Below are 26990 nucleotides of genomic sequence, written 5' to 3' on the forward strand. Positions count from 1 at the left end.
AAGAAAAGCAGGCAGATACTGGAAGGGAGTCAACACTTGGAAGAAAGAAACAGCATAGTGTGGATTTCTTGATGTTTATGGCTTTAGCTTGCGGGCAGGTAACACTCAGTATAGGGTAGGGGAGAAAAACTCCAATAGAAAACCCCAGTGGACTGAAGAAGCAAAGAACAGAGTTCAAAACAACTATGGCTGCTGAAAAGTGAGAGGAAAAGCCCCCAAAGAAGGGAACCAATGAGGGGGAACCTTAAATTCCTATATAAACTCTTCCCTAAACCACGTATGCACAGGGCAAACAGCAAATGATTGAGTTGATGATAAAAGAATTGAACTGAGATTTGAACTGCATTTCAAAAGACAAAGATTGTCATTTGATGCCAACCAAGTTAACCACTTTCTAAAACACAGCACAGCAAAACAAAAATCACAGTTTCCAGAAGAATGTAAGAGAATCCAGAGTCTTAACCACATAACATCCACAATGTCCTGAACATAACATGAAATTACGTGGCATGGGCATATACAGAAAAATGTGACCCCTTCTCAAGGGAAAAGATAATCAACATAGGCCTGTTCTGATCTGACCTGGGTGTTGGAAGTAGCAAACAAAAATCATAGTAGCTCTTACAACTTTGCTCAATGATATAAGGGTAAATATGCTAGTAATTAGTGCAAAGATAGGAAATATCAGCAGAAAAATAGAAACCACACACATAAAATGGAAATTCTAGAACTGAAAAAACACAATACCTGAAATTAAAATTTTACTGAATGATATTAACAGCAGAATTTAGATGACAGAAAAAAGTCAATAAGCTTGAAGCTATATCAACAAACCAAAGACAATATGAAGAGCAGTCAGAGTAAAATGTTATATATAAGGGACATACTCTCCAGTTATGACAATGATTTTCAGTTAGATAAAAGAAATGCATCGCTAAAACATAATGATATAAAAAGTTTGCAAATCAAAACAAAATAAAGCTGGTTTTGCTGTGTAAATACATATTAAAGAGAATTTAAGGAAAATCATTAGAGATAAATAGGGTCACTATGTAAGTATAAAAGGTTTAATTCCTCAGGAAGATATAAGAAGTATGAACTTGGACACATTTAACAATATAGCCTCAAAACACCCAATACAAAGTAAGATATAAATCTATGGAATTATTTATAAATCTACAATTATAATGGTCTATTTTAACACAATTTTCAGCAGTTAATAGATAAAGATTTTTTTTAAATCAACAAAGATAGAAACAACTTGAAAAGTCCATACAATTAACAACCTTGAAATGGAACACGGTATGCAAGTTTAATCGTACAAATTCTTTTTTAGGCACATATTGAATATTTGTAAAATAAGATTTTATGATAGGACCTGAAGTTAGCTTAGCCTCAGCAAATTTCAAAGAACTAGTATCATGTAACCACAGTCAATGACTACAATAAAATCAAGTTACAAAGCAATTTAAAAAATAACTAAAAGAATACCATGTGTTTAGAAATTTCAAATACTTCTAAATAACTCATGGATCTAAAAATATAATGGAAAATATGTATAGCTAAAGAATAATGAAAATACTACTGAAAAAAACTTAGTAGTCCTCACCAAGGAATATATAATAATAAATGCTTCATTAGAAAAAGAAAAGTATATATATAACTGATTCATTTTGCTGTACACCTGAAACCAACAAAACATTGTAAATCAACTATACTCTAATAAAAATTTTTAAAGAAAGAAAAAGAAAGGCTGAAAATGAATGTGCTAGCCATTCAACTTAAAGGTTTAGCAAAACCCAAAAAACAGATAAATCCAAAGTATGTAAAAGGAAAAAAATAAGAAAGGAGCCGAAATTAATGAAATAAAAACCAAATATAAAATACAGAGGTTCAATAAAGTCAAAAGTCTTTTTTCTGAAAGGACTAATAAAACAGTAGCACTTCTTACAAGCTTAATAAAGAAAAAAAGGGAAAAGGTTCAAACAAGCAATATTAAGAATAGAAAATTAGAATTTAAATATATGGCAGAAATTAATAGATAATAAAAATATATTATGAAGTTCAATGCTAATGAAAATCATAAATGGAATTACGTATTTCTTAAAATATATCTTTATCAAAACTGACTCAAGAAGACAAGAGAAAAATTAAATAAATGCAGTCATAATTAAATATCTTTCCACAAGGAAAGCAACAGGCCCAGATGGCTTCATCAAAGCATTCTACAAACACATGTTGAAGAAATAACTTAAATATTGCATAATCTAGTCCAGAGAGTAGGAAAATAGGGAACATTCTCCAACTCAGGTTATAAGGCTAGCAGCGTCCTGCTACCATAACCAACAAAGTTGGTGCATAAAGGTAATTACCAGATAACTCTCACTCATGAATATGAAAGAAAATTCCTACACCTAATATTACTAAGTCAAATCCATCAATACATAGAAAAAATAATTCAGTTTGACTACATTAAATTTATCCCAGGAATCTGAGGATAGTTTAACATTAGCCAATCAACTAATGCAATTCACCACATTAACAGCTTTAAAAAAAAACATATAATCATCCCACTGAGATGAAACAGCATTGATGAAATTCAATATTCTTTCATTTAAAAAAATGTGGAGATTAGGAGTAAACTTTCTTAATCACTATGCAGAATATCTACAGAAACAAAGACAAAAACACCTAAAATGAACAACTTACTCAATGATAAAAGCTTAAAAACATTTGCTTAAAGGCCAGGATGACAGTTATCTCCAAATGTATTCAACATCATTCTCAAATTCCAGCTATCTCAGTAAGACAAAAACAGAAACAAAATAAAGGTGATAAAACGTGGAAAGGAAGAAATACACTTTCATTTTTGCAGATAATTATCTATGTGGACTATCTGAAAGTCTCTACAGAAAAATTACTAGGATTAATAAGATTATATCCAACAAAGATGTTGGATATAAAGTCAGATTAAAACGCTAATTGCATTTCTAATGCAACCATGATAGACAGATAGAAAATTAATTTAACAGAGAAAATAATGAAATTGAATTTAAAATAATCAAATAAGACCCAGATGGAGGGTTGTACACCATGTTATGCTGTAAGACGAAAGAATTGCCATAGTAAAGATTTCAAAACTTGGTAGGTATTTTTACCCCCAGTGGAATTCAAGATGATTCTAAAATTTGTATAGAAGATCAAAGAGTCAAGAATACATAAGATATTCTTATGGGGATATATGTATACGTATAGCTGATTCACTTTATTATACAGCAGAAACTAACACAACAATGTAAAGCCATTATACTCCAATAAAGATGTTTAAAAAAAAAAGAATACATAAGATATTCTTAAAGGAGAACAAAATGGGAGACTTGCAGTACCAGGTAACAGACTTGTTATAACACTGCAGTGATTAAGACCTCATGGTATTTACACGGGGATACACAAATTGACCAGTGGATGTGAATAGAGAGCCCAGAAACATAAACACACAAACTTGATAATCGTGCTTTGTAGTTATAAGGAGAAAAGAGGGACTTTTGAACAAAGGGTGTTAGAACACTTTGTTATTCACTCGGGAAACAAAGTAAAAGTAAATCCCTGCCTAAGCCAATACATAGAAATACATTGCAGGTGGATTAAAGTCTTAAATATGAGAGGAACAAATATGAAATTTTAGAAGACAATCTAGGAGAATACTTTTACTACTGTAATGGATTTTTAAAATAAAACGCAAAGAATACGAACCATAAAAATAGATGAATTCATTTGACAAAATTAAACATTTCTATTCATTGAAAGACAACATAAATAAAATGGAAAAAACTATAAGAAGAGATATTTGCAACATTTATAACTAGCAAAAATTAATTTTCAGCTCATATGAAGAACTTGTGTAAATCTATAAAAAATAAAAACAATCCGATAGAATACAGGGCAAAAAATAAGCAGGTATTTCCAAGACAAGAGACTATCAATATGAAAATAAGTGTAACAATCTAGGAACTCTAAGTTAAAATCCATACCCATTCCACATCTACCTGGTTGGCTCCAGAAAGAAAAAAAAAATAGTAGGGTGTTATCAAATCAGCAAGGATGCTGTTGGCAATGTGAATTGACGCTGCTACTTAGACTCTGCACAATGTTTAATTTGTACATTGCTAAACTGCACCTTTCCCCTCCATACCCAGAGCCATCTTTGCAGATATGGCCCAGGAGACATGCCCAAGAATGTTAAGAACAGCATTTTCTACAAGGGCTTGAAACTGGAAATAATCTGAATGTCCACCAATAGTAGAATGGATATTTTAGGATGTATTAAAATAATTAAATACTACTCAGCGGTGACAATAAATCTATTATTGTATGAATCAAAATAGATAAGAAGAGAAAACAGTATTGAAAAAAGTGTGATCCTAATGACAGTAAGTTCAAAAACAAGTAAACTAAAATAATAACATTGTTTGTGAATATATGAGGTAGCACATGACTCCATTTTTTTACCCGTCAAATTGTCAAAGATAAACAATTTGATAACACATTACTCTGGCTAGGCTGCAGGGGAAATAGTCACTCTTATACCTATTTGGTGAATCCATGAGTTTGGCAATATATATCAAAATTGACACTCATCAATTCATACTGATCAGCTCAGTAACTCCATTTTGGTGTAGCTCCAGGTGCAAAGATCAAAGGCTATCACAGCATCCTTTGTAAAAGCACACAATTGGAAAGAATCTAGATGGCCATAAATAGAGGATCGGTTAAATTATAAAGCCATACAACTGAATATGTATGTAGATAAAAACATGGAAATTTTTTGTATACTAACACAGAACATTCCAATATATACTATTAAGTGGTGGAAAAAAATAAAGGACTAATATTTCCTATCCTTTTTCTATGCATAGACTCTTTCCGTAAGGTACTGGATAATTCTGGGGACAGAAACTGAAGCCTAAATTTATAATCTCTACCGTTTATATTTTTACATGTAAGTGTGGTAGCTATTCCAATACATAGATTTTTAAATAAATAGATTGATAAATGCACTGTTAGAAAAGAGAAAAATGCAAACTTCTCATCATGACAATAAAGCCTGCTTGATCTTCTTCAGACTCATTTCATACCATTTCTCCTCTTACTCGTTTTGTTGCAACCAATCGGGTTTACTTTCTATTCCTCCTCTAAGTATTTCCTCTCTGGTCCATTGCAAAAGCTGTTCCTTCTGCCTGGGACATTCTTCCTCACACTTCTTGCCTTGCTGATTCCTCTTATCCTTCTGTTCTTGGCTTTATTAGTTTCCTCAGAGAGGTACTCCCTGGTCACTATATCAAAGTAGGATTTCCCTGACATTCTTTATCCCGGCACTCTGTGCACTTATCACAACTTGTAATTATATATTTATTTGCACACTTGGTTGTCTGGTGCCTATCTGTCACATTGGATTATTACTTCTAATAATGCAGGGATGACATTTATTTTAGCCCTTGATTGACACCTAGTACCTAGCACAGTGGCTAAGTGCGCAGCACAGTGCCTGTTAACTATTCAGCACCTAATAAGTGCTGGATATTTGCTGAATGAGTAAAGGAATGGGTTAATAGCTTTCCTATGCTTCCATCATTATTTACAAGATATGATGGACTAACGATCTTAAAATAGCAATAATAATGTAAAACACCAAAAATATCCTTGACAACACTAATCAATATGTGGGAGCTAAAGCATACGACTTTATAAGAGATAAAGGAGGGAAGCATTTCTAGTAAAGGGATGCTAGCTATTAACTATGTAAATACTACCCAAATTGCTTTATGGCTTTAACATGATTAACAATCAAAATCCCAAGTGAAATTTTCCTTTGGAACTTGGAAGATGACTTAAAAGTGTATCTGAAAGAATACATGAATTAAAATACTAAAGAGATTCTTACAAAAGCGATTACAGAGGGTCCTTGCACAGCCAGAAGGTAATGTATACCACCATGTGACAATAATTAAAACTCTGTGGCAATAGTGAAAACGTCAACTGAAGAATTAGTGGAATAAAATAGAAAACATAACGAGTCTGTATATGATCCAGACAGCTCAACGATTCAATGGAAAAAAATAATTGTCAGTAACAGGCTGATTTGTCATTTATTGGAAAAAACGGCTTAGAGTCCCCTCATAGTATATGTCAAAATAAATGCCAACGGAATAAAGACTTAAATGTGGGAAATGAGACTACCAAAAAGGGAAAAGAAAATAAAAGGGAATATTGCTCTAATTTAAGCAGAAAAGCTTGAGCCGAGACTCAAATTAAAGGTAAGTAGTGTTGTTTTTTCTTTTAAGGTATTTATTTATTTATTTTTAGCTGCGCTGGGTCTTCGTTGCAGTGCGTGGGCTCTTTGTTGTGGCGCGTGGGATTCTCTGGTTGTAGCGCAGGGGCTCTAGAGCGCACAGGCTCAGTAGTTGCAGTGCGCGGGCTGCTATCTAGTTGGGCTCTCTAGTTGTGGTGCATGGACTTTAGAGCGCGCAGGCTCAGTAGTTGTGGCGCGCAAGCTTAGTTGCTCCGTTGCATGTGGGATCTTAGTCCCCGGACCAGGGATCGAACGCGTGTTCCCTGCATTGGAAGGCGGATTCTTAACCACTCGACCACCAGGGAAGTCCCAGTAGTTTTTTTTAAAACACTTAAATCAATCTGATACATTGCTGATGTGGAGAGACTTTCCTAGGTATTTCTGGAAAACAAACTGGCAACATGTTGCAAAATTTACTCATTTCTTTTGACCCAGTGACCCAACTTCTAGTTATCTATCTAAGGGAAACAATCAAATACAGGATCAGAAATTTCTGTTAAGGGATGTTCATTGCAGCTTTATTAATGAACGTTTTTAAAAATAAACAGAAACTGCATATTTTTAACAGCAGGGGAAATGGCTGAATAATTGAGGCATGCATATACAAGGGAATATAAAATTGCATTAAAATATTTAATGACATGAGCAAACCTTTATGATACATTAAGTAAGCTGTAATATTTAAAACTGTATTAAAACACTAATCTGTAATTTCAGTGTGATCTTAATGCTTAAAATAAAAGGAAATAAATATATACATATATTTGCATGTATATGTCCATGCATAAGTGTGTGTGTGCATGTGCGTGCGTGTGTGTGTGTATTGAAATAGGAGGAATAGGTTATTCAGACAAACTTACTTGTGAAGATCTAACAAGGCAGAAAACAAAACAAATCCACAAAAAACAAAACGTAAGCAGGAGTCAAGATCGAGAAGAATTACACCCAAACAGATGAACTTAGCATCTGGAGCTCTTTCTTCCTAGGGGCATCTGCAAATTCCAAAGGAAGTGACTGAGAGTCTCAGAAGCAGAGCACAGTGTTCAAGATTCAGGAACCAGGGGAACAAAAGCTGAGCGGAGGCAAAGTAGAGACATTGGAGGAGAAGAGAGTCCCAAAACAACCACTCATGTAGGAACTTGATCCTTAGTCAGTAATTGACTTCACAAATATCTTTACTGCTGCATTTTAGTATCAAATAAATATCTAAAAATACCTAAATTGTGATTATTGCTTTTTTAAAGTAAATTTTATGAAGGAGATGCTATTCCATTATAGCAGCTGCAGATCAGTGGTTCCATGAAAGGGGTGGGGGGACATTGGTTCTATTATGTAATCCCTCCAACCTACAACTCTCTCTAGACCCCTGTACGCCCCACCTGTAAGCCACCTCTGCCCCAGAGCTGAGATTCTGAATGTGAGACGCTTAAGAAACATTTGTCGATCAATGCTTTATTTTTCTACCCTTACATATCTGTAAACTGCCGTTAACAAATCTTCCTAACCCTTCACTACTAAATAATTTATCCGTTCAAAATGACGTATGGAGCAAGTTCTATGTGTCAGGTATGGTTTTATGAACCGGCAACGTGCAAAGGAGATAAAGTTCAGCTCTCATTCCAGTGGTGGGAGACAGGCAATAAATAAATGAAGGAATATTTAACACACGGTGGCTGGTGTGTGTGATAAATACTAAGAAGACAAATATAGCAGCATAAGGAGGACAGAAAGTGATACAGTAGGGATGGGGCTGCTCCTTTATAGGGAGTTCAGAGAAGGACTCTCTGATAAGAAGATATTTGAGCAAGACCTGAAGAAAGTGAGGGAGTGAGTCATGGGATATTTGGGAAGAGCAGTTCTGGCAGAGAGAACAGAAAGTGCAAAGGCTCTGAGGCAGGGGAAGCAAGAAGCCCACTCAAAGTCTGCCATGGCTGGAGCAGAGAGGGATACAGGAGGATGCAGGCACTTTTAGGAGATGAGCCCTGAAAGGTAACAAGCAGTCAGACTGTGTATGGTCTTGTACATGATAAGAATATTGGCTTTTAAGGCATGGGAGAATCCTGAGTACCAGGAGGCATGACCCACCTTCTGTTTTAAGGGTCATGCACTGGCTGCTATGAAGAGAACAGACTCTAGGGGGTGCCAGGATGGAGTCAGGGAGAAAAGCTAGAAGGTTTTTAGGAAAATACCGTTGGAAAGAGATTGTGGGCTTGGACCTGGGTGGCAACTGTGCAGCTGGTGAGATCCCGTCAGACCCTGAATATATTTCAAAGGTAAAGACAAGATTCACTGATAAATTTTGTGTAGATGATAAAAGAGAGAAGTTGAGTGTGACCTCCAGAAAAATTAATCATTCTGACTCCACAGGCCAATCATCTGGGAGAGTTAAAAAGATGCAGATTTCCCCGGGCCCTATTCAGACCTTCTGAATAAAAATATCCAGGGATGAGGCCGCCTGGGAATCTTTATTTTTAGAAAGCTCCCAGAGTCATCTACTGCAGTGGGTCCATGGGCTGCCATAGGGAATCACGCGTTCATGAAAATGGTCTGAAGATCACAGATAACACTACCTTTTGACCTCCTTTATATGTGTGCATCAGCCTGTACTGTAATAGGGAAGAACAAAGCTGACCCCATATTAGGTCTGTTTCTTTTACTTTTACCTTTGTATTCTGTTGCTTTTGCTTGGAGGTAAGAATGTTGCCTAGAGCCTGAAATGTACAGGACAGCCCATTCTCAAGGCTCTGACCTTTAAGAGTATAACACTTTTCCATTCATATAGAGATAAAAAGTTGCAGAACAGAAAATAACGTTTGTTTGGTTGGAGTTTTACAGGAACATTGTGACCTGACCTAGCGGACAAAGGATTCCTGCACCTTTGTCTGCAAGGTGCAGACCAAGAAGTCTGCAACACCCAACACTGCCCCTCCCTACCTCAAAAATGCTTTGCTGAAACCCTTCAGGGAGTTTGGAGTTTTTCTGGGGCGGAAGCCACCCATCTCCTCGCATGGCCCTGCAGTAAACCTTTCTCTGCTCCCAACTCGGACGTTTCGGTATTGTTTAGCCTCTCTGTGCCCCGGCCACAGGAACTCGCGTTCGCTAACATTACTAAATTCTGAGCTGGCACAGGGCAGACACCACATCCATTGTGTCTCATCTCTTAGCACAGGGCTTGGCATTGTAATACTCAACAAACACTTGTCAAATCTAATTAACCTGACAGTCACATGAGTGAATTCCAGTGACCCACCTCTTTGGTGTAGTTTTGTGATGACTGGGAAGAGGGAACTTGTCCCTCTGAGTGGGAAGACCTCCACAAAGTCATCCAGGGCAGGGTGAGTCCCTCCTCACCTTCCCCCATCTCTTCCTCCAAGCCCTGGAGATGGAAGGTTCTCTATGTGGGCCAGGCTGCCCCTTTCTTTCCCGGGACGGTGGCCACAGTGCCCACACTGTGGCCAAAGCCAGGGAGTTCAGAGCGGGAAAGGCTCGCACAGTCAGCTCCCCTATTTGGAGCGGGAAAGGCTCGCACAGTCAGCTCCCCTATTTGACACAGGATTTGCATTTCTGTCATTGCAGCAAGAGCCTCTGCTGTTCATTGCCAACCGGCCAGACTGGAGGTGGGAGAGAGGACTGGCTCCCTGGGGACCTCCCCTCCCCTCTGCACTCAAAGTATACACCACAGGGATGTGCACATTTACTCTGCAGCTGGCTTTGTACAGGGAACATCTGCACAGTCTACAGTCGAAGCTGTTGAAGGCTAGAAGAGCCCTGCTTTATTAAGAGCAGGAAAAGACTCTCCGTCCATTGATTTCTGGGTCTCTGGAAGCATCCACTCAAGTGCTATTGTGTGTATGGAAAGACTAGCTCTGGGAAAGTGACTATTGGACCTGTCCCTGAAGATAGTTTTATTTTTTTAATTTAGTAAGAAAATAAAGATCTGTTGCAATCCGTAACGATCACTTTGCATTTGGGTATTTTCCAGTATTTTAATGGAAACCAGGAATTTGAAAGGTAATACCGTCAAGCTTAATTTATATAAAATGTTGAAAACTATTTTCTTAAGGATTTGCACCCTGATTTGTCTTCAGGACCCATCATAAATTTTGGAGGATGCTCAAACTGAAATTGGGAGACTAAACAGGAGCAATTATAACTTACTTTTTAAAGCTCACGTTAAGTGCAGGGCATCTTACTAAGTGATTTCCATGGGTGTTCTCATATAATCTCAATGAGGCAGGAAAAATTATCATATCCATACGAGGAAGCTGAGGTTCAGAGAGGTTAAGTAACTTGTCTAAGGTTAAACAGCCCTCACTGTGGGAGGGCAAGGATTTGAACACAGGAAGTGTGACTTTGCAGGATCCAAGCGGAAGCTGGCCAAGACCTGAAGGAGACCTTTGATGCAGAGGAAATGGAACCCAGTCAGGAGACAAGGGTATATTGAGTAAATAAACACAGGACAATGCATTAGGAAGGTTGAATATTTTGCCAGCATGTAATAGGTATATGAAATATATGAAAGATGTGGGTAAAGCACTCGTATCTCTAGGTGAATGAATCCAGCTGGAGAGGGTCTGGTGTCATCCTCTAGGAGACAGCTAGCATTTATTGAGCACTTAATATATGCCAGGACTCATTCTAAGGGCCTGGCATTGCTAATTCATTTAGTCCTCACAATAACCCAATGAAGTAGGTACTACTAAGATGGACATTGTCCAGAGGAGGGGGCTGAAGCTCAAAGTTTGACCATTTGCTCAAGATAACTAATGGAGCGAGTGGTAGAGCTGGGTTTGAACCCTGGTCATGGGAGCCAGAGCCTGAACTTAGAACTACTGTGCTCTCCAACCTCATCCCCGATGTACCCCGATGTACCCTGATGTACTAGTGCAATGAAAGTTCACTCAAGCAGTAAATGTGGATTCAACACATGCATGACAGACTACAGGATGTGGCCACTGGATGGCTCAGTTCTTGAGCCTGGTAAAGGGAAAGGAGCTTTGGGAGGGCTGTGCACCTCTGTCTATAAATAGTAAAACCAAGACCCTGAGAGTAACTTGCCCAAAGCTAAACAGCCTGGGCTGACTGACACCAGGCTCTTTAACACCAAAGCCCGTGCTCTTGGCAAGCTGCCGTGTGTTTTCATAAGGCATTCTTACAATTGCAGAAATGTGCCCATGTGTAGGCCTCTCTGCGTTTGGACTTAGGCCTTAGGGCTGCACATGGAGCAGAGGGAGGGACTGCAGAAGGAGGGGAGCATGAGCCCAGGGGAGAATTAGAAAAATTATATAGGGAGGTTGTGATACTCTCCACAACCCCCAGGAGGCGTTCGGGCACTGGGGGTCCTGACAAAGTGAGTGGGGCAGACACCAACCAAGGCCCTTCACACCTACTTGGTGCTGGAGCTTCGGTAACCAGAGACCTGGGTCTGCATTCCTTGGCTCCTCCACTTACTAGGCATACAACCTTAAGCAAGTCACTTTTTGCCTTTTTGAGCCTCAACTTTCCCATCGGAACAATGGGAATAAAGCTTTGCCTCATAGAACTACATGTATGTATATCTCTCTACATATCTAGATATCTAGATTTATATAATGTATATATACAATATATATATGAATGTGCCTAGCAGATAACAGGTAACCAATAAATGTTGGATATATATTTAAATATGAGGCCGTCTTTCTTTCCAATACGTATATATTTTGGTGTAGTATATATTTTTTTATTTTGGAATAAATGATGCATTACAGAGTTTCTTCCTCCAGGTTGAGAAATAACTCAGAGGACCATGAAGTATAAACGCCTTTTGTATTTTATGCAAATTTACGAAGAATGGTTATGTTCATCGTTTACTCCACAGAGAAGGTAGTAGGGTGATCCTGGTAGAGGATGCTGGCAGGGAGCCATTAAACCCAATAATGCCATTTATATGCTATGTGAACTTGGCCCAGTTAGTTAGTTTTTCTGGCCCTCAAATTTCCTCACCTGTAAAATAGGAATACCTTCCTAAATAATGCTGTTGGGTAATTGACAAAAGTAATTAGCAAAAGGCCTGTAAGACAATCACTGCTCAATATGTATTGACTACCGTCATGGTTATGACTGTTATTACTGCTTTTGTTGTCTTTTATGTCATAAGAGTGACTCCGGAGGGTCTGACCAGTAAGCAACCTGGTGAGGGTGGTGTTTGAGAAAGATGTCTAGTAATACAGCACGAGGAAGATTTATCACCCAGGTTCAACTCACTCTTCAGGAACTCAGGTGAGACTGGGGTGGGGGCGATACGGAGGATCCGTAGGCTCAGTAGAGGCAACTGGAGGAACCAAGGTACCGCCAGCATCCTCTGCCAGGGTCGTGGGCTCTTCCCACAGCTGTCAGCCTGTGACCCTGCTTCCTGCTTGCCCTTTATAAATAGTACATGCCGAATTAGAAAAAGAAAGTACAGAGAGTAGGTAATGAAGTTTACAAAAGTAACAGAGCATTAAAGTAGTAAACTTAAGTGCATATCTAAGGAAACAAAAATGATGTAGGCATGCTGAACTCAGAGGGCACGTGATAACAAGTACAACTGAATGATGGAAAACCTACATAAAAAACCCTGGGTTCAATGAATAATATCTTGAGAAATGACAAAGTAATGAGGGGAAAAGGCAGTCTTTTCAGAAGAAAACAAGAAGGGAGAATTTTGAAAAATAGAATGAAAAGAATAAGAGAACAGGAGCGTAAGATTTTTTTTTAATGGATTGAAAAAAACTCTGACATTAAGAAGAAAGTAAAAATGTTAAAGACTAAAAATTGGAAGGACTGGAAGTGAGGAAAAATAAATGATTAAACCCTTTAAAAATAGATGAGGTAAGATGATGAAGTTAAATTTTAAAAAAATATGAGAAGTGTAACAGGTGGTAGCTCAAAATTTAAGGATAAACTATGCTAACGCAAAGTGGCTTAAGATATTAACACATTTATAATGTCTATTCCACTTTATTCAGAGAGCAGGACAAACCAGGTAGCCAATAATTGCTCCAAGACTGTTTTCCAGGCCGAGGTAACTCTACCACTTAGAATCGCCTGCCTCTTTGCAGGGGGATGTGAGGAGAGCTTCTGTTTACACACTCCAGTTGTGTACCTGGCTTTGGCCTTTACATATGCTATTTTATGGCAATCCAATAGCAACCCTTCTTGGTCTTATTGGCTCCATTTCATAGAAAAGAAAAATGAGACTCAGAGAGGCTAAGAAATTACCCAAGGCCACAGAGCTAGTAAGTGGTACTAGGATGACCAACTGTCCTGGTTTGCCTAGAACAGAGAACTTTGTTTTTAAAGCCTGGATGGTCCCAGGAAAACCAGGAGGAGTTTTCTTAGTGTGCCCTTTCCAAAGCTTCCTCACCATCTGTCTGGCAATCATCTACTCGACTCATGGAGCTCAAGACTCAGCTTGGTCCCCTCCTCATGCAGAAGCAACCCCCCCTTTTTCCTCCTTCTCTCTTGGACTGTATCTCATATAGTCATCTATCATTGCCCTTATAAGTTGGTGATAGATCTCATCCACTGTCAGCTCTACATCCCCAGGGCCCTGCACAGCACCTACACTTACCCTGTTCCTCATTCATCCTTGGCATCAACAGTTATTTACTGAGTGCCTCCAACAGGTCAGGCAGCATGCTAGCCTATGTGGAGGTGGACCAAACAGGTTCTGCCCTCATCAAACGGGCAGACCATTAATACTGCAGGCCTTCGGGATATATTTGTTGAATGAATGAGTGAGCTTGCAGATGGAGAGGCGATAGGGATGTGAGCTGTTCAGCTTGCTGCCTTCCCTTAGGGGAGGCCTCAGCTAAAGCAGATTCTCAGGACTTTTTTTTTAGGCTGTGCCGTGCGGCTTGTGAGATCTTAGTTCCCCGACCAGGGATTGAAGCTGCGCCCCCAGCAGAACCCATGCCCCCTGCAGTGGAAGCGCAGAGTCCTAACCACTGGACCGCCTAAAGCAGAGTCTCATGGACACCCAAGGGAAGAAGGAAAGTGTACGTCCACGGTTGTTCCCGCTTAAGTATTCTAGGAAGGTTCTGTGGTTTAGGATTTTAGAATTTGGGAGTCCGAATTTAACCCCAGCACTCTACCTATGAAAGCCTCTGAGTCTATTTTGGTTTTTAATAGAAAGGACTACTGATGGCCTATTATACATGTGCCAGGCACTATACCTGGCTCCAGGGGTACAGGACAAGTCTCCCCCTCCTGAAGCTTATATTCTAGTGAACTATTTCTTCACATGCAAAAGGAAGAAATCCCTATGACCTAGGGTCATTGCAAGAATAAAATAAAACAACACACAAAAGTCACTATCGAAGTTATTATAACTTAGCAGTCAATAGGTGATGATCCTTTATGGGTGGTTATAAGGATTAGAGGAGATATAACTGCTACATATAAAGCACTTAGCATTCACCCGATACACAGTAAATGCCCCAACATGGCAGCCACTACTGAGGTCTTCACACAGGCTGTCTCCAGAATAAGGCAGTGGGCAGACACTAAGGAAGAGCCTTTGGGATTTGGTTCTCTCTCTCTGTCTTGCTCTTCTAACTATTTCCCCCGCACGTGCTCCCTGGCTTCTAGTCACATAGGATACTTCGGGTTTATCTGGATCAACTTTGCTGGTTATTCTCTTCTTGCCCCTAAAGAGCTGCCCCTTCTGTGCCCCGCTCAGTGCTCCGAAAGCCTGATGTCTCTGGAAATGCATCAGGTCTCATTGTCTTCAACTTCCATTTGGGTTCTGCCATGGCTAGTCCAAGAAGGAGACAGGAAGATGGGAAGAGAGAGAGATTGGGGCAATCCCTCATCCTGCAGCAGTCTGGGCCATGGTTGTTGTTCCTCTATAACATGACAGCTCTTGCCAGGTTCTGGTTAATACCATCCCTCTTCTTGCTCCATCAGGCCCCTGGGGGTGGAAACAGCTTCCTCTGTGCCCCATCAAGCCTTCTCGTTCCCTCAATCCTGTCCCAAACCTTTGCTTGAGCTCACTTCACTTACCCCTAGGAGACTTTATCTGTTTCCTGCTGAGACCTGAATGATACATGAACCAAGCCTCTTACATCTCCAGGTCATTGCATAATTGGTTCCCATTTCCTACAATGTCTCCCTGCCCCCTCCCCTCTCCCAACACACACACACACACACACACACACCCCTACCTGCCTGGCATCCTTCAAGATGCAGTGGCAGCATCTTCTCTTTGGGACTCTGCCGTGAAAGTCCCCTATCTTTCAGGCAGTCCCTCATTCACGTCACCCGCCAGCAGACTCTGGCTGTATACTGCCTTGCACATCCTGTCAGCTCCCGGGACTTGTCCCTGTGTTCCTTGAAGGCCGTGGCTACTGTCACCCATGGCTGCATCCCGTACCTAAAACATAGCTGTCATTCAGTAAATGTTTGTTGACAGGATACTCTCTTGGAATCCAGCCAGTCTGTCCTCAGAACCTACGCTTTTGAGCACCGACGACACTGTGCAGTAAGGACAGTGCATCACAGTAGAGTCTAATAGAGGGTAGGGGGTCTGGGAATACTCCCTGGAGGAGGTGACATTTAAGCCAAACCTTGAATAATGACTGGAAGTTAGACAAGGAGAGAATGGGGAAAGGGTTTTGAAGAAGTAGTTATGCGGAAAAGCCTAGTGGTAAGAAAAAGCAGGGAACATTTGGGGAACTGAAGAATGCCCAGAAAAGCTGGAAAGCAGGGTGGTAAGGTTGGAGGGGTGAGACGTGGAAGTAAAAGCAGGGAGAGGACCAAGAGAGTAAGGCATTTACTATATGCCGAATGCTTTCCATACTAGCACCGCTATCTCATCAAATCCTCATCCACATCCTGCAAAGCAGGATTTTCATCATTTTATATGAATAAGAAAACAGAATCTTAGCTCCTCTAACTTGCCCCCAGAATCAGTATTTGACAGTGGAACTGGGAGTATGACTGATGCCAAAATCCATTCCATGTCACTGTGTCCAATCCTTACCTGCAGAATATTTGGCCCTCTTTATTTTACGACTCACAAAACACTTCCTTAAACATTCCAGCTAGAGACAGCATCATCAAGGAACTCTTATTAACATCAATATTAATGGATTTTGTTTTAGGAAGAGATGCTTCTTCCAGAGGCTTGACCACATAGGTCAACTTGACTGTTCCTTTGCAAAGAAAACCAAGAGCCAGGTCCAGGTTCAGAGTTTTGTCAAATGTGCCCAGAGTATCGGAGGAAGCTTCTCTATTTGACCCTGAGTTCCACAGCGTGACAAATTATAGCACAGTGGAGTTTTCTCATTTGTGCATTTAGTTTATGTGTATTGCAATTACAAGTTGGGGGTGAGAAAGAGGAAGAAAGAGAAAGACGGAGACAGGGAGAGAGGTGGGGGAAGGGAAGAGAAGGGAAGAGAAATAAAGAAGGGGCAGGAAGGGGAGGTAAAGCAATCTATATGGTTTGAGCAATGCTGTCGGTTCACGGGCACGTGGAGTGAGAAGTTGAGGATTTACAGTCTGCTTCAGCCTGTGGCCTCCAGCAGGGTGCCCATCCCCATCGAACTGGATGTGCCACTAGGTTTAAAGTTACATCTTCGTCACACATCATGATCTCTAAAAACAAGCCAAATGCTTCATCTGGAGCTCAACCATTCCGGAGGAAAACTTGGCTGTGTTGGGTTATTGAGATATGATACAACCATTTGCTGACTTTTTTTTGGCATTTAAGAGATTTTTTTTACAACCTGACTTTTGACTAAGTTGTTAGCTTTTAAAACCTAACCTCAGTATAAGTTGTGATGCCAAAGTAGTGTAGGTTTCCCCTAAGTAGCCTAAGTGTTGCATTATGACACGTATAACAGAAAATAAAGAAGTCAACAAAAGAAGCAGACATTGGAAAAGCCACAGTCTCATGGCCATAACCCCTCGCAGTATAGGGAACACTGGCAGGTGAATAATAAATGCTTTTCGAATGAGAAAAGGAACTAATGACCCATCTGCTGCTGGCTGTCAGGAAAGAATCAGGTGTCCTCTCGGAAAAGGCTCTTGATGCAAAAGGCACAGGCATTTGGCAACGCTGTGTTGGAAATGAAGTCTATAAATATTCACAGGCAGGCAAATCAGATATGTTTTGAAGACCAAAGCGGACAGTGATTCAATTCTCTTCCCTCTCCATCGAGGGCCTGTCAAGCATCGCATCTAAAGTGCATTATGGATGTGGCTGGAAGGAGGCAAAGGGCCAGTCGGGGCCTCTGAGACTCATGTGAATTGCCCCCTTGCTGGATGGACCCTCCTGGTCGGGTCACTGGCAGGTCACTGATGAAATTTCCACCTTTGCCATATTCTCCGTTCCTGACACCCAGGGCACGGGAGAGCTGAGAGTCTGCCTTAGCTACCTTTAAGATTGCTTCTTCTTCCAGGGTTAGCTGCAAAAATCTGAAAATGGAGGTGACGGTATGAGCCTGGGGTAGCTTTGCTCTAGCTTTGGAGATAAATGTGTGTGTGGGGCGGGGGAGTCTGGCTTGGGGAGAATGCTATAGGTGTCTCCAGTAGTGTCGTGTCAGACCTGGCGAAGTCCTCTGTGGCAGAGGGGGTGTGGGAATGGGCACAAGACTGCAGGATCCAGTGGTTGCATCACTTGTCCCACTCCTAGAAGCTGAGGCCAGGATAGAATAAGGGAGCACCCTGGTGTCATTTTGAAATCAATACCCTCTAAAGATGGGACACCACCCTCCAGGATGCAGGGGACACTACAAATCAAAGGTATGATGTTACGCCCTGGTAGGTGGGATGCATGAGTCTGGGAAACAAGCGGGGGGAAGCAGGAGTGGCCCTACTTACCATCACTCCCAGTGACCCACTTGGGGAGCCTGAAACCCTGGATTCTATAGCTTTAGAGTTCCAGCTTTCCACAGGTTGACTACTTCCACCAAGCGACACAGTAATAGTCCCACTGAACTATAAAAATGTGGCATGTTGGGCTCCTTATGCCAAGGGGCCGGAGACAAGAAGAGTCACCATTCAGGCAGGGGTTCTACCCTGGCCTAGGAAAGGCATGGTGATCAGAGGCCCAAATGCCTGAGGGGTTAGACTCTGCATCGTGCCATCAGGTAAACCACCAAAACCAGCAGAGATGCTAGCTGGGGTTGAGGGGAATCTGGAACAAAGAGAAGAGGAGGGAGACCACGTATATCAGTTTGGGCCCCAAGACCAGCTTCAGCAAAGGGGACTGTAGTTTATCTCATTTACTGTCCTCTTCTAAACTCGCCCAAAGAAGAGAGGCTCACCAGGGTCATAGCAAAACAACTCTCAGAACTTGTGTGTACATGTGGATGCTAGTGGCCCAGGGGTGAGTTGTGGTGTATCTTGGGATGAGCCATTAGGTCTCCCTTCAGGAATCAGGGATGCATTCTCCTAGGATTACTGCTGGCAGACAGCCCTTGGCTGTTATCCTTTGAGGATCAACTCAGCTGAGAGGGACTCCTCACCCAAGGTCATTCTCCAAGACTGATCCACATGGAGGTATAAATGCTCATAACTCCAGCTCAGAAACATCATCCCAGCTTCAGAACTCCCCACGGGATTACTGAGGTTGCTGTTGAAACCGCATCACAGCTCAGTTTGTCCCTTTGTCTGGTTTTACTTCCTCCTCTTCCCTACCAAGGCTGCTGATCCCCAAAGCATCCCCTAAGAAACTTCCGACACACTAACTTCCCTCTCAGAGTCTGCCTCTCAGAGGACCCAAACTGTAATAACCAAGACGCATTCACAACCCTCACTAATGTTGTCAGCCTCCAATATTTGTTGAATGAATGATTTAATTAATGAATATAATTTGTACCATCCATTAGATGGAGGAGGATGATGACAGTCTCTTAGATACTTCACTTCTTTCTTCGTTCATTTTATAAATATTTATTGAGCCTCAAAAGAATGACCTAGGCACTGTTTTATTTTAGTTTATTAAAAATTTTTTTGGAGTATAGTTGATTCACAATGCTGTTAGCCTCAGGTGTACAGCAAAGTGAACCCCCCACACACACGCACACACACACGCACACACATATATCCATTCTTTTTTCAGATTCTTTCCCCATATAGGCCACCGCAGAATATTGAGTAGAGCTCCCTGTGCTCTACAGCAGGTCCTTATCAGTTATCCACTCTCTATATAGTAGTGTGTATGTACCAGTCTCAAAATCCCAATCTGTCATTTCCCCCCCTGTTTCCCCTCCGGTAACCACAAGCTTGATTTCGAGACTTGTGAGTCTGTTTCCGTCCTATAAACAAGTTCATCTGTATCGTTTTTTAAATTAGATTCCACATATAAGTGACATCACGTGATATCTGTCCCTCTCTATCTGACCCACTCCACCTAGCATGAAAATCTCTAGGTCCATCCATGTTGCTGTAAATGGCGTCATTTCACTCTTTTCTATGGCTGAGTAACATTCCATCATATATACGTACTACATCTTCTCCATCCATTCCTCCGTTGATGGACATCTAGGTTGCCTCCATGTCTGTTTTAGATTCCCATGGCAAATAAGACAACCAAGGTCCCTTCCTTGTGGGACATTCTGTGGGGACCTTAACTTAGATCAAGTAGTTCAGGGAAAACCTCTCTGGGGATGGAATATTTAAATGAAACCTGAAGAATGAGGAAGAGTTGGCCAATAAAAGAGGCAGGCAACAATTATTCCAGGCAGAGGAAAAGCAGGGAGGATGACCCTACAGTATGTGAGGTAGGGGGAGGGAAAGGGGAGAGGGCTTCTTGTTGAAGCTCTAATCTTGCTTCAGCCTGGCGCTCTTGGGTTGAGCCACTTCTAGATCACGGTGAAAACCAGTATAGAGTTCCACAGAAGATGGTTCTTCTATCCAGTATACCTCTGCCCCGAGACTCCCTCTTCCCTACGATTTGCACAGATCAGAACTACCTTTTCCTCGCCAGTTTCCCCCACCATCTCCTCCTCCTTCCCGCTACATAGCAGATGGCGGAGTCAAGGAGGTGGTAGCAGCAGTTCCTAAGGAAGTTTTTGGTGTGAGCATGAAGGATGTGTTGTGTAATGTGCTGGTTACTATGGAAATTTTTATTGGGTGATTGGGTTTGAAGAAACATTTTGATTCATCATTAGTTACTGAGCTAAAATTAGTACCTCACTAAGAGCCTGTTTTGTCTTAAAATGTCTCTGCTGTTCTGATAAAGTACAGTATGCACCAAAAATTGGAGTATTTTCTCAAGTCACCTAAACCTTGATCCTGACTCCTCCAAAGAAGGTCAAATTACCGTCTGCTTTACTTTACAAAAAAAGTGTGTTTATTGTTACAAAGGAGTATCACATAGACTTGGAGAGATGAAAAAACTGGTTTATTACATCCAAGTCGAGGAGTCCAATGCATAGAGAAGGTAACTTTACAGGGAATAACTTTATAAAGTTTCTCAACTATACAATTTTTACAGGGTCGGGGGATAAAGCAGTCTCCCAGCATTTCTTTTCTCAGATGAGTATAGAGAAGAGAGCAGTTGAAAAATGGCAATCTATTGAAGGACAAACATGGGTCAACCTCTGCAGTAGGGAATAGACATTGGCTAATCTGTTACCAAGGGTTTAGTTTACTCTTACTTTTTCAAGTTTACTTACTTAATGTTTGAATCAAATAAAATGTTCTTCTGACATTTAAGTCCATGGTGGTTATGAGTGAGTGCCAAGTGTTTTGGTCTATAAGGCTGAGTTATATACCTTGTGACACATTACGTAGTAAAAGTACCGTGGAAGCCAGGAACATCAAATGCCTTCAGCCCATGGTGACTCATACCTAACACCATCCTGTTCGCAATTTTTCATAACTATGCTTATCCTATGTCTGGCTCTTAATTCTGCCACTGAACACAACTAAGCCTATTTTGCCAGCTTTAAAAAGTGGGACAATTAACTTTCCAGGATTGCCTCAAGGGAAAAAGAGCTCATGTATGGACAAGCCCCACCACGGTGTCTGCTACTCTAGCCAAGTAGTGCAAAGATATGCTTCTGGGATTTGAATCCCAGCTCTGCCTTTTACTAACAGTGGGGAGATGGGACTTTTACTTAATCTCTCTAAGCTTCAGGCATCCTCATGTGTTAAATGGGGATAATAACTGTACGTACTTCATAGGTGGTTGTGATTGAGAGAGGTGAGTACACGGATCCCTTGACATATGATGACCAGTCACTACATGTCGGTTGTTACTATCAATAGTAATTTCTTCCCCTTTCTCATCTAGACTATGTGCTCTTTTAATGAAGGATTATTGTCGTGCTTAATTCTTTTGGATGCCATAGCTATCAGGACAATATCATTTATTTTGCAAACTGGGATATTTCTGAGAGTGAAAGGGGGTAGCCACAAATCTGGAGTGTCCTGGGCACAGTATGACATATGGTCATCCTACGTGTGGCACAGGCCAACTATATAAACCTTCGAGCTATATTCCTGGGAAATTGCTTAATAAAGAGTAGTGTCTTCAATTCAGTAAGTGTAGGCACAGCTCTAGGATCTGGGGATACGTCAGTCAACAAAATAGACCAACTCCCTTCCTCAACCTATGGGGCACAGACAATAAACAAAGGAATGCAAAATCATAGCATTTCCTGTGCATCGGTGAAAAGCACTACGGAGAAAAATAAAGATTTCTCTGGTTAAGTTGTATTGGAGCAGAACACCTTACCCCCACCCAAAAGGTAAGCAAACCATGCAGATATCCAAAGGAATAATGTGGAGTATATATTCCATTATCAACAAACATTCATAGCAATTGCCTTGATAAATGCAAAAGGCAAAAAATAGAGGATGACAGACAAGATATAAGCTAATCCATTTTACAGAGACTTTAAAAACTCATTTCATATATGCCTATTGCCTTCTCTATAATTTTGGTTATTTGATCTTTAAATAATTCATAACATATAGCTTTATCCAGCTGTCACCGTTATAAAAATAATAGTTAAATTTATTGAGGATCTCCGAGATGCGTGGTGCTTTATAAAAATATTTTTCCTTTACCACAATAGGTCGGCATGGGGGTTAAGACACCTATTTTTCGATGAGAGACATGAGGCTCAGAGAGGTGAAAACCCTTGTCCGTGTACGCGGCAAGGTAGTGGGGACTGGGCCCAAAATGCAGATCCAAGTCTGCAGATTTCAAGCATCCAGCCTCTTTCCTGAAGACTTTGCTTTTAATCCTAACACCTAGATTAAGAAGCCTGTGTCCATCTGAGAACAAGAGCAAACAAGAAGACACAGTTAATAATGGAAATCCATCCCTTCCTTCATCGTTCAACAAATATTTCCTGAGGGCCTACTATGTGCCAGGCACAGTTTTGGACTCTGGGGATACATTAGTGAAAGATGGACATCATTTTTTAAAAATCTGTATGCCTGCCTTGCTGGCAGAGGTAAATAATACAATTAAGTAAATTATCTGGAGAGGTAGAAGGTATAAAAAATGTGTTTTTAAAATAGAGCATCGTAAAAAGGAGAGGAATGTGGGGTGAGGGTGGGGATGCCGTGTGGGAGAGAGTTTTACAAATTTAAATGAGGGCATCAGGGTAGATGCTCTCACCCCAAGAAGGTGGCTTTCCTGCCAAAACTTGAAAGAGGAGGGTGAGCGAATCACAGGGATCTCTGGGCAAAGGACATCCCAGGCAGAGGGAAGAGCCAGTGGTAAGGCCAGGAGGGTATACTCAAAGAATTTCTAGGAGAGATTAAGGCTGGAGCAGAGTGAGCAAGGGGGAGAGTAGTAGGACCCAGGGCAGAAGGTGGACGGTCAGAGTGGGTGGTGTGGACCACTTGAGGGACACCGGCTTGACCAGCATGAAACGGGGAGTCATGCTAGGTTTGCAGCAGGGGAGGGGCTGCGTTGATGACACATTCGGTCCAGGAGTTACCCTCTGAAAAGCCACTGGTCCATCTGCTGGAACCTACAGAATACAAAATGGCCTCCTGAGCTCTCCTAAAGTTTCTTCAGCTCTGAGTCATCCTCCCAACCCATCCAGGACATTGGAGAAAGGACTCCTCCTTGGATTAGAAGGGACCTTTGGTGTCCTGAGCATCCCCTCACATTTGGAATGCCCGTGATTGTAAAGTGCAGTAGAAATCCAAGCTAGATGACTGGAAGAATTCAGACTGGAATTCCTTGCTCCCACTCCGAGTCCTTCTGTAGACAATCGCCTTGGCTTTTTTTTTTTTAAATAAATTAATTTAATTAATTTATTTTTGGCTGTGTTGGGTCTTCATTGCTGTGTGTGAGCTTTCTCTAGTTGCAGAGAGAGGGGGCCACTCTTCGTTGCAGTGCACAGGCTTCTCATTGCAGTGGCTTCTCTTGTTGTGGAGCACGGGCTCTGGGTGCACAGGCTTCAGTAGTTGTGGCAGGTGGGCTCAGTAGTTGTGGCTCTCAAGCTTCAGTAGCTGTGGTTTGCAGGTCTAGAGCGCAGGCTCCGTAGTTGTGGCACACGGGCTTAGTTGCTCTGCGGCATGCGGGATCCTCCCGGACCAGGGCTTGAACCCGTGTCCCCTGCATTGGCAGGAGGATTCCCAACCACTGCGCCACCAGGGGAGTCCCCGCCTTGGCTTTTGAATTGAAGTACAGGACATATGTTTGCATAATTGCTCTTTAGGGTCTGGGATGGGAAACCAGGAAGCAGCAGGTGCTAGAAGAGACACACCGTCTCCTGGAAACGTCTGGAGGCAGCTGCCGGAGGGCACTGCTCTCACTTTTGACCCCCAGCAATTCTGACCTCACTCTCCACTGGGAGCAGGCATCGGAGCCAATTAGCAATCACAGCCTATTAGCAGTTAATTTCCTCTGCCCATCAGAATTTTAGAAATGGTGACAGAGAAGTACACCACGTCAGAGAAAAAAAAATCCCCCTAAGAGATGAACAGCCCAGGATGGTAGCCTGCCCCGTGTCTGGATATTAAGAAACCTTCCAAGCCCAAGTTTCCAAGCCTGATAAGCAGCAGGGCTAGTAACTTGCTAGTAACTCTATAACCAAGATATTATACCATCTGGTACATGAAATATCAGAAAACTTTAAAATATAAATTGTATTACAAATGCCAAGTACTTTTTGGTATGAGTGCTCTGAGTGAGTGGCTCGTTTGAAGTAGTTGGTTCATGGGGAAGAAGTGGGCTTTGAAATACATGTTCTCCTTCAATATTTAATCAAAATAGTGACTCAAGAGAGTTCCAGTACTGAATCCTTTAGCTATTATTATTTTTTAAAGGTCACAGAGAACACTCAAAGGAAGAGAGGCAGTTCTTTTTTTTTCCTTTTGGTAAAACACACCATCTTGGAGAAGTGATGTTTGTATTAAATATATTCTTTCAGCCTTCCATCAAATGGTTTGGAAATAAGTTAAAAATATCAGAGGCATACATTTTCATTAACCAGGCTATTCGCTAGTGCTTTGGCCTGAGCCTTCTGCCAGCTGTTTCATTTTGGCCATGTCACTCTCCCCAGCTGCTCTGTTCATTCATTCAATAATTACTTACAGAGCATCAGTTATGTGCTAGGCGCTGTTCTAGCTGCTGGAGATATGATGGTGAATTAAGAATCAAGGTCTCTGCGCCCTCACTAGGCTTTCACTGCGAACCGCGTAGTAACAGGTAACACACTGGGCCTAAGCACTGTCCCAAGACTTTACCCACATCACCTCTGTTAATGCACACACCTCCCTTATAAGATACATACTATAACTATCCCCATTTTACAGAGGAGGGAACTGAGGCTTAAGGAGGTTAAATAACTTGCCAGGTCACAAGCTGATGAGTGGTGGTGTCAGGATTCAAACCCGAGCACTCTAGCTCCAGAGCATCTCTTCTCACTCATTTTGCCAAAACACCTTCTTCTGTTTGAGAGGAAATACAGAAGTGTTCCTGAAAACTAGAATGTAGCGGAGGACGTGGATATGGGCATCTCATCTTCCAGCAGTGGAGGTCTCGCCTTATAACCATGCCATTTTGTTGGTATCTCTAAATCTTACCCTTGAATTCCCAGTTCACCTGCCACCACGGTGAAATTTTCCTGTGTCCCCAGTCAGAATTAATGACAATTTCTTCTGGCTCAAAATACGACAGAAATGTCAGGGGCTCTTGTGGAGATGATGAAAAGGGAGGAGAAAAGGAACGATGATGGTGGTGATGGAGATAAAGGTAATGTTGGGATTAATGAAAATAATGATCTGAGATATCTTAGGTGGTCCTGGCTCTTTGCAACACAAAAAATATGGCAGCTGCCCATACCATGTCAACAACAAACAGTATTTTCTACAAGTAGGTTGCCACACAATGCAAAGACCTTCTTGGGATGGAGTGAGTTCTCTGTCATTGGGGTATTCCAGCAGAACTGGTATTCAGTAGAAAATGTATAGATTAAGTGTAGTAATCTATATCCTACTTATAATGTTCATTATCCTTCCCAGACTCATTCCCCAAATTGGGAGGACAAATAAATGCCTGTATTACTCAAAAATCAACCCAGTAGTATGTACGTTTTCCTTTCATCTACCTACCTATTTATCTATCTATCTAATTAACCATCCAATCCAGTATTTGTGTCAACTTCCTCTTCATGAGGTCAACAGATCTTATACGTTTATTTGATAACTCAACATTATTGAGATCCACCATAAGAAATAAGCAATAAGATAAGAATAATTATGTTTAATAAAATTGGTGTTTGCCTCTTTAATGATACTATCTATTTAAAGACTGTGGAGGCCATGAGTATTTTTTTTACCAGAACATGGACTTTTAAAAGAAAAGCATCACGCTTGCATGATGATTTTGTGTAGGATCACTGGAGTTACAATTTGGCAAACTCATTAGGTCCTCTTCCCTTGGTGTGATTCCTATTCATCTCCTGGTACCGAAAATATCTTATATGCAATTTTTAGCCTTACCCAGGACTTGAACCAGAAAGAAAGAGACCAGAAGCCCACAGAAGCACTAATCTGAACCCTAGTCTAACCCACAATTAGTTTAACTTCTTGGACCTTAAAATCTATTGTAATACATCCTCTAGAGAAGCCAGAACGACCATCTGGCCTTGAATATCAGCCCTGGGTATTCCCATTCATTTATTCATTCTTATATAAATATTTGTCAAACATGGGAGGCTGAGAGTATTCACATATGCAAGCAAATCTTACCCATTCCTTATTACATCATACCTACTCTCTGGTGGAAAAACAGACATGGAACAAATTCTCTCTCTCTCTCTCTCTCTCTCTCTCTCTCTCTCTCACACACACACACACACACACACAGGCACGGTGGTATGTGTTATCTAAGAAAAGTATGGGGGCATGTAAAATGTGATTAAGTTGTGACCTAAGAAAGGGCAGAGGAAGCCTCCCTGATAAAGGCTCCTTGTGCGGAGAACGAGGGAAGAGCTTCTCAGGAAAAGGAGGAACAGAAACTCAGACAGCTCAGAGGCAAAAAGAGACATGGGTCTTTCAAGGAACTGAACAAAAGTCATCATGACTTCAGGAGTGAGAATGAGATCAAGAATGGAATTACCTGAGGAAGAGAGAGGCCAGATCTAAAACGTGGGTCTCAAGAGGGAGTTCTGCCTTTGCCTTAAGAGCAATGGGA

The 26990-nt window shown here is 41.2% G+C and overlaps 1 protein-coding gene across 1 annotated transcript in view; it reads right to left on the bottom strand.

The window, feature by feature from the left end:
• ADCY8 (adenylate cyclase 8) overlaps nt 1-26990 on the bottom strand; it is a 220710-nt gene that overhangs the window by 173444 nt on the left and 20276 nt on the right. The window lies entirely within an intron of this gene.

Source organism: Phocoena sinus, chromosome 17 (genome assembly GCF_008692025.1).
Source record: "Phocoena sinus isolate mPhoSin1 chromosome 17, mPhoSin1.pri, whole genome shotgun sequence".
Lineage (NCBI taxonomy): Eukaryota > Metazoa > Chordata > Mammalia > Artiodactyla > Phocoenidae > Phocoena > Phocoena sinus.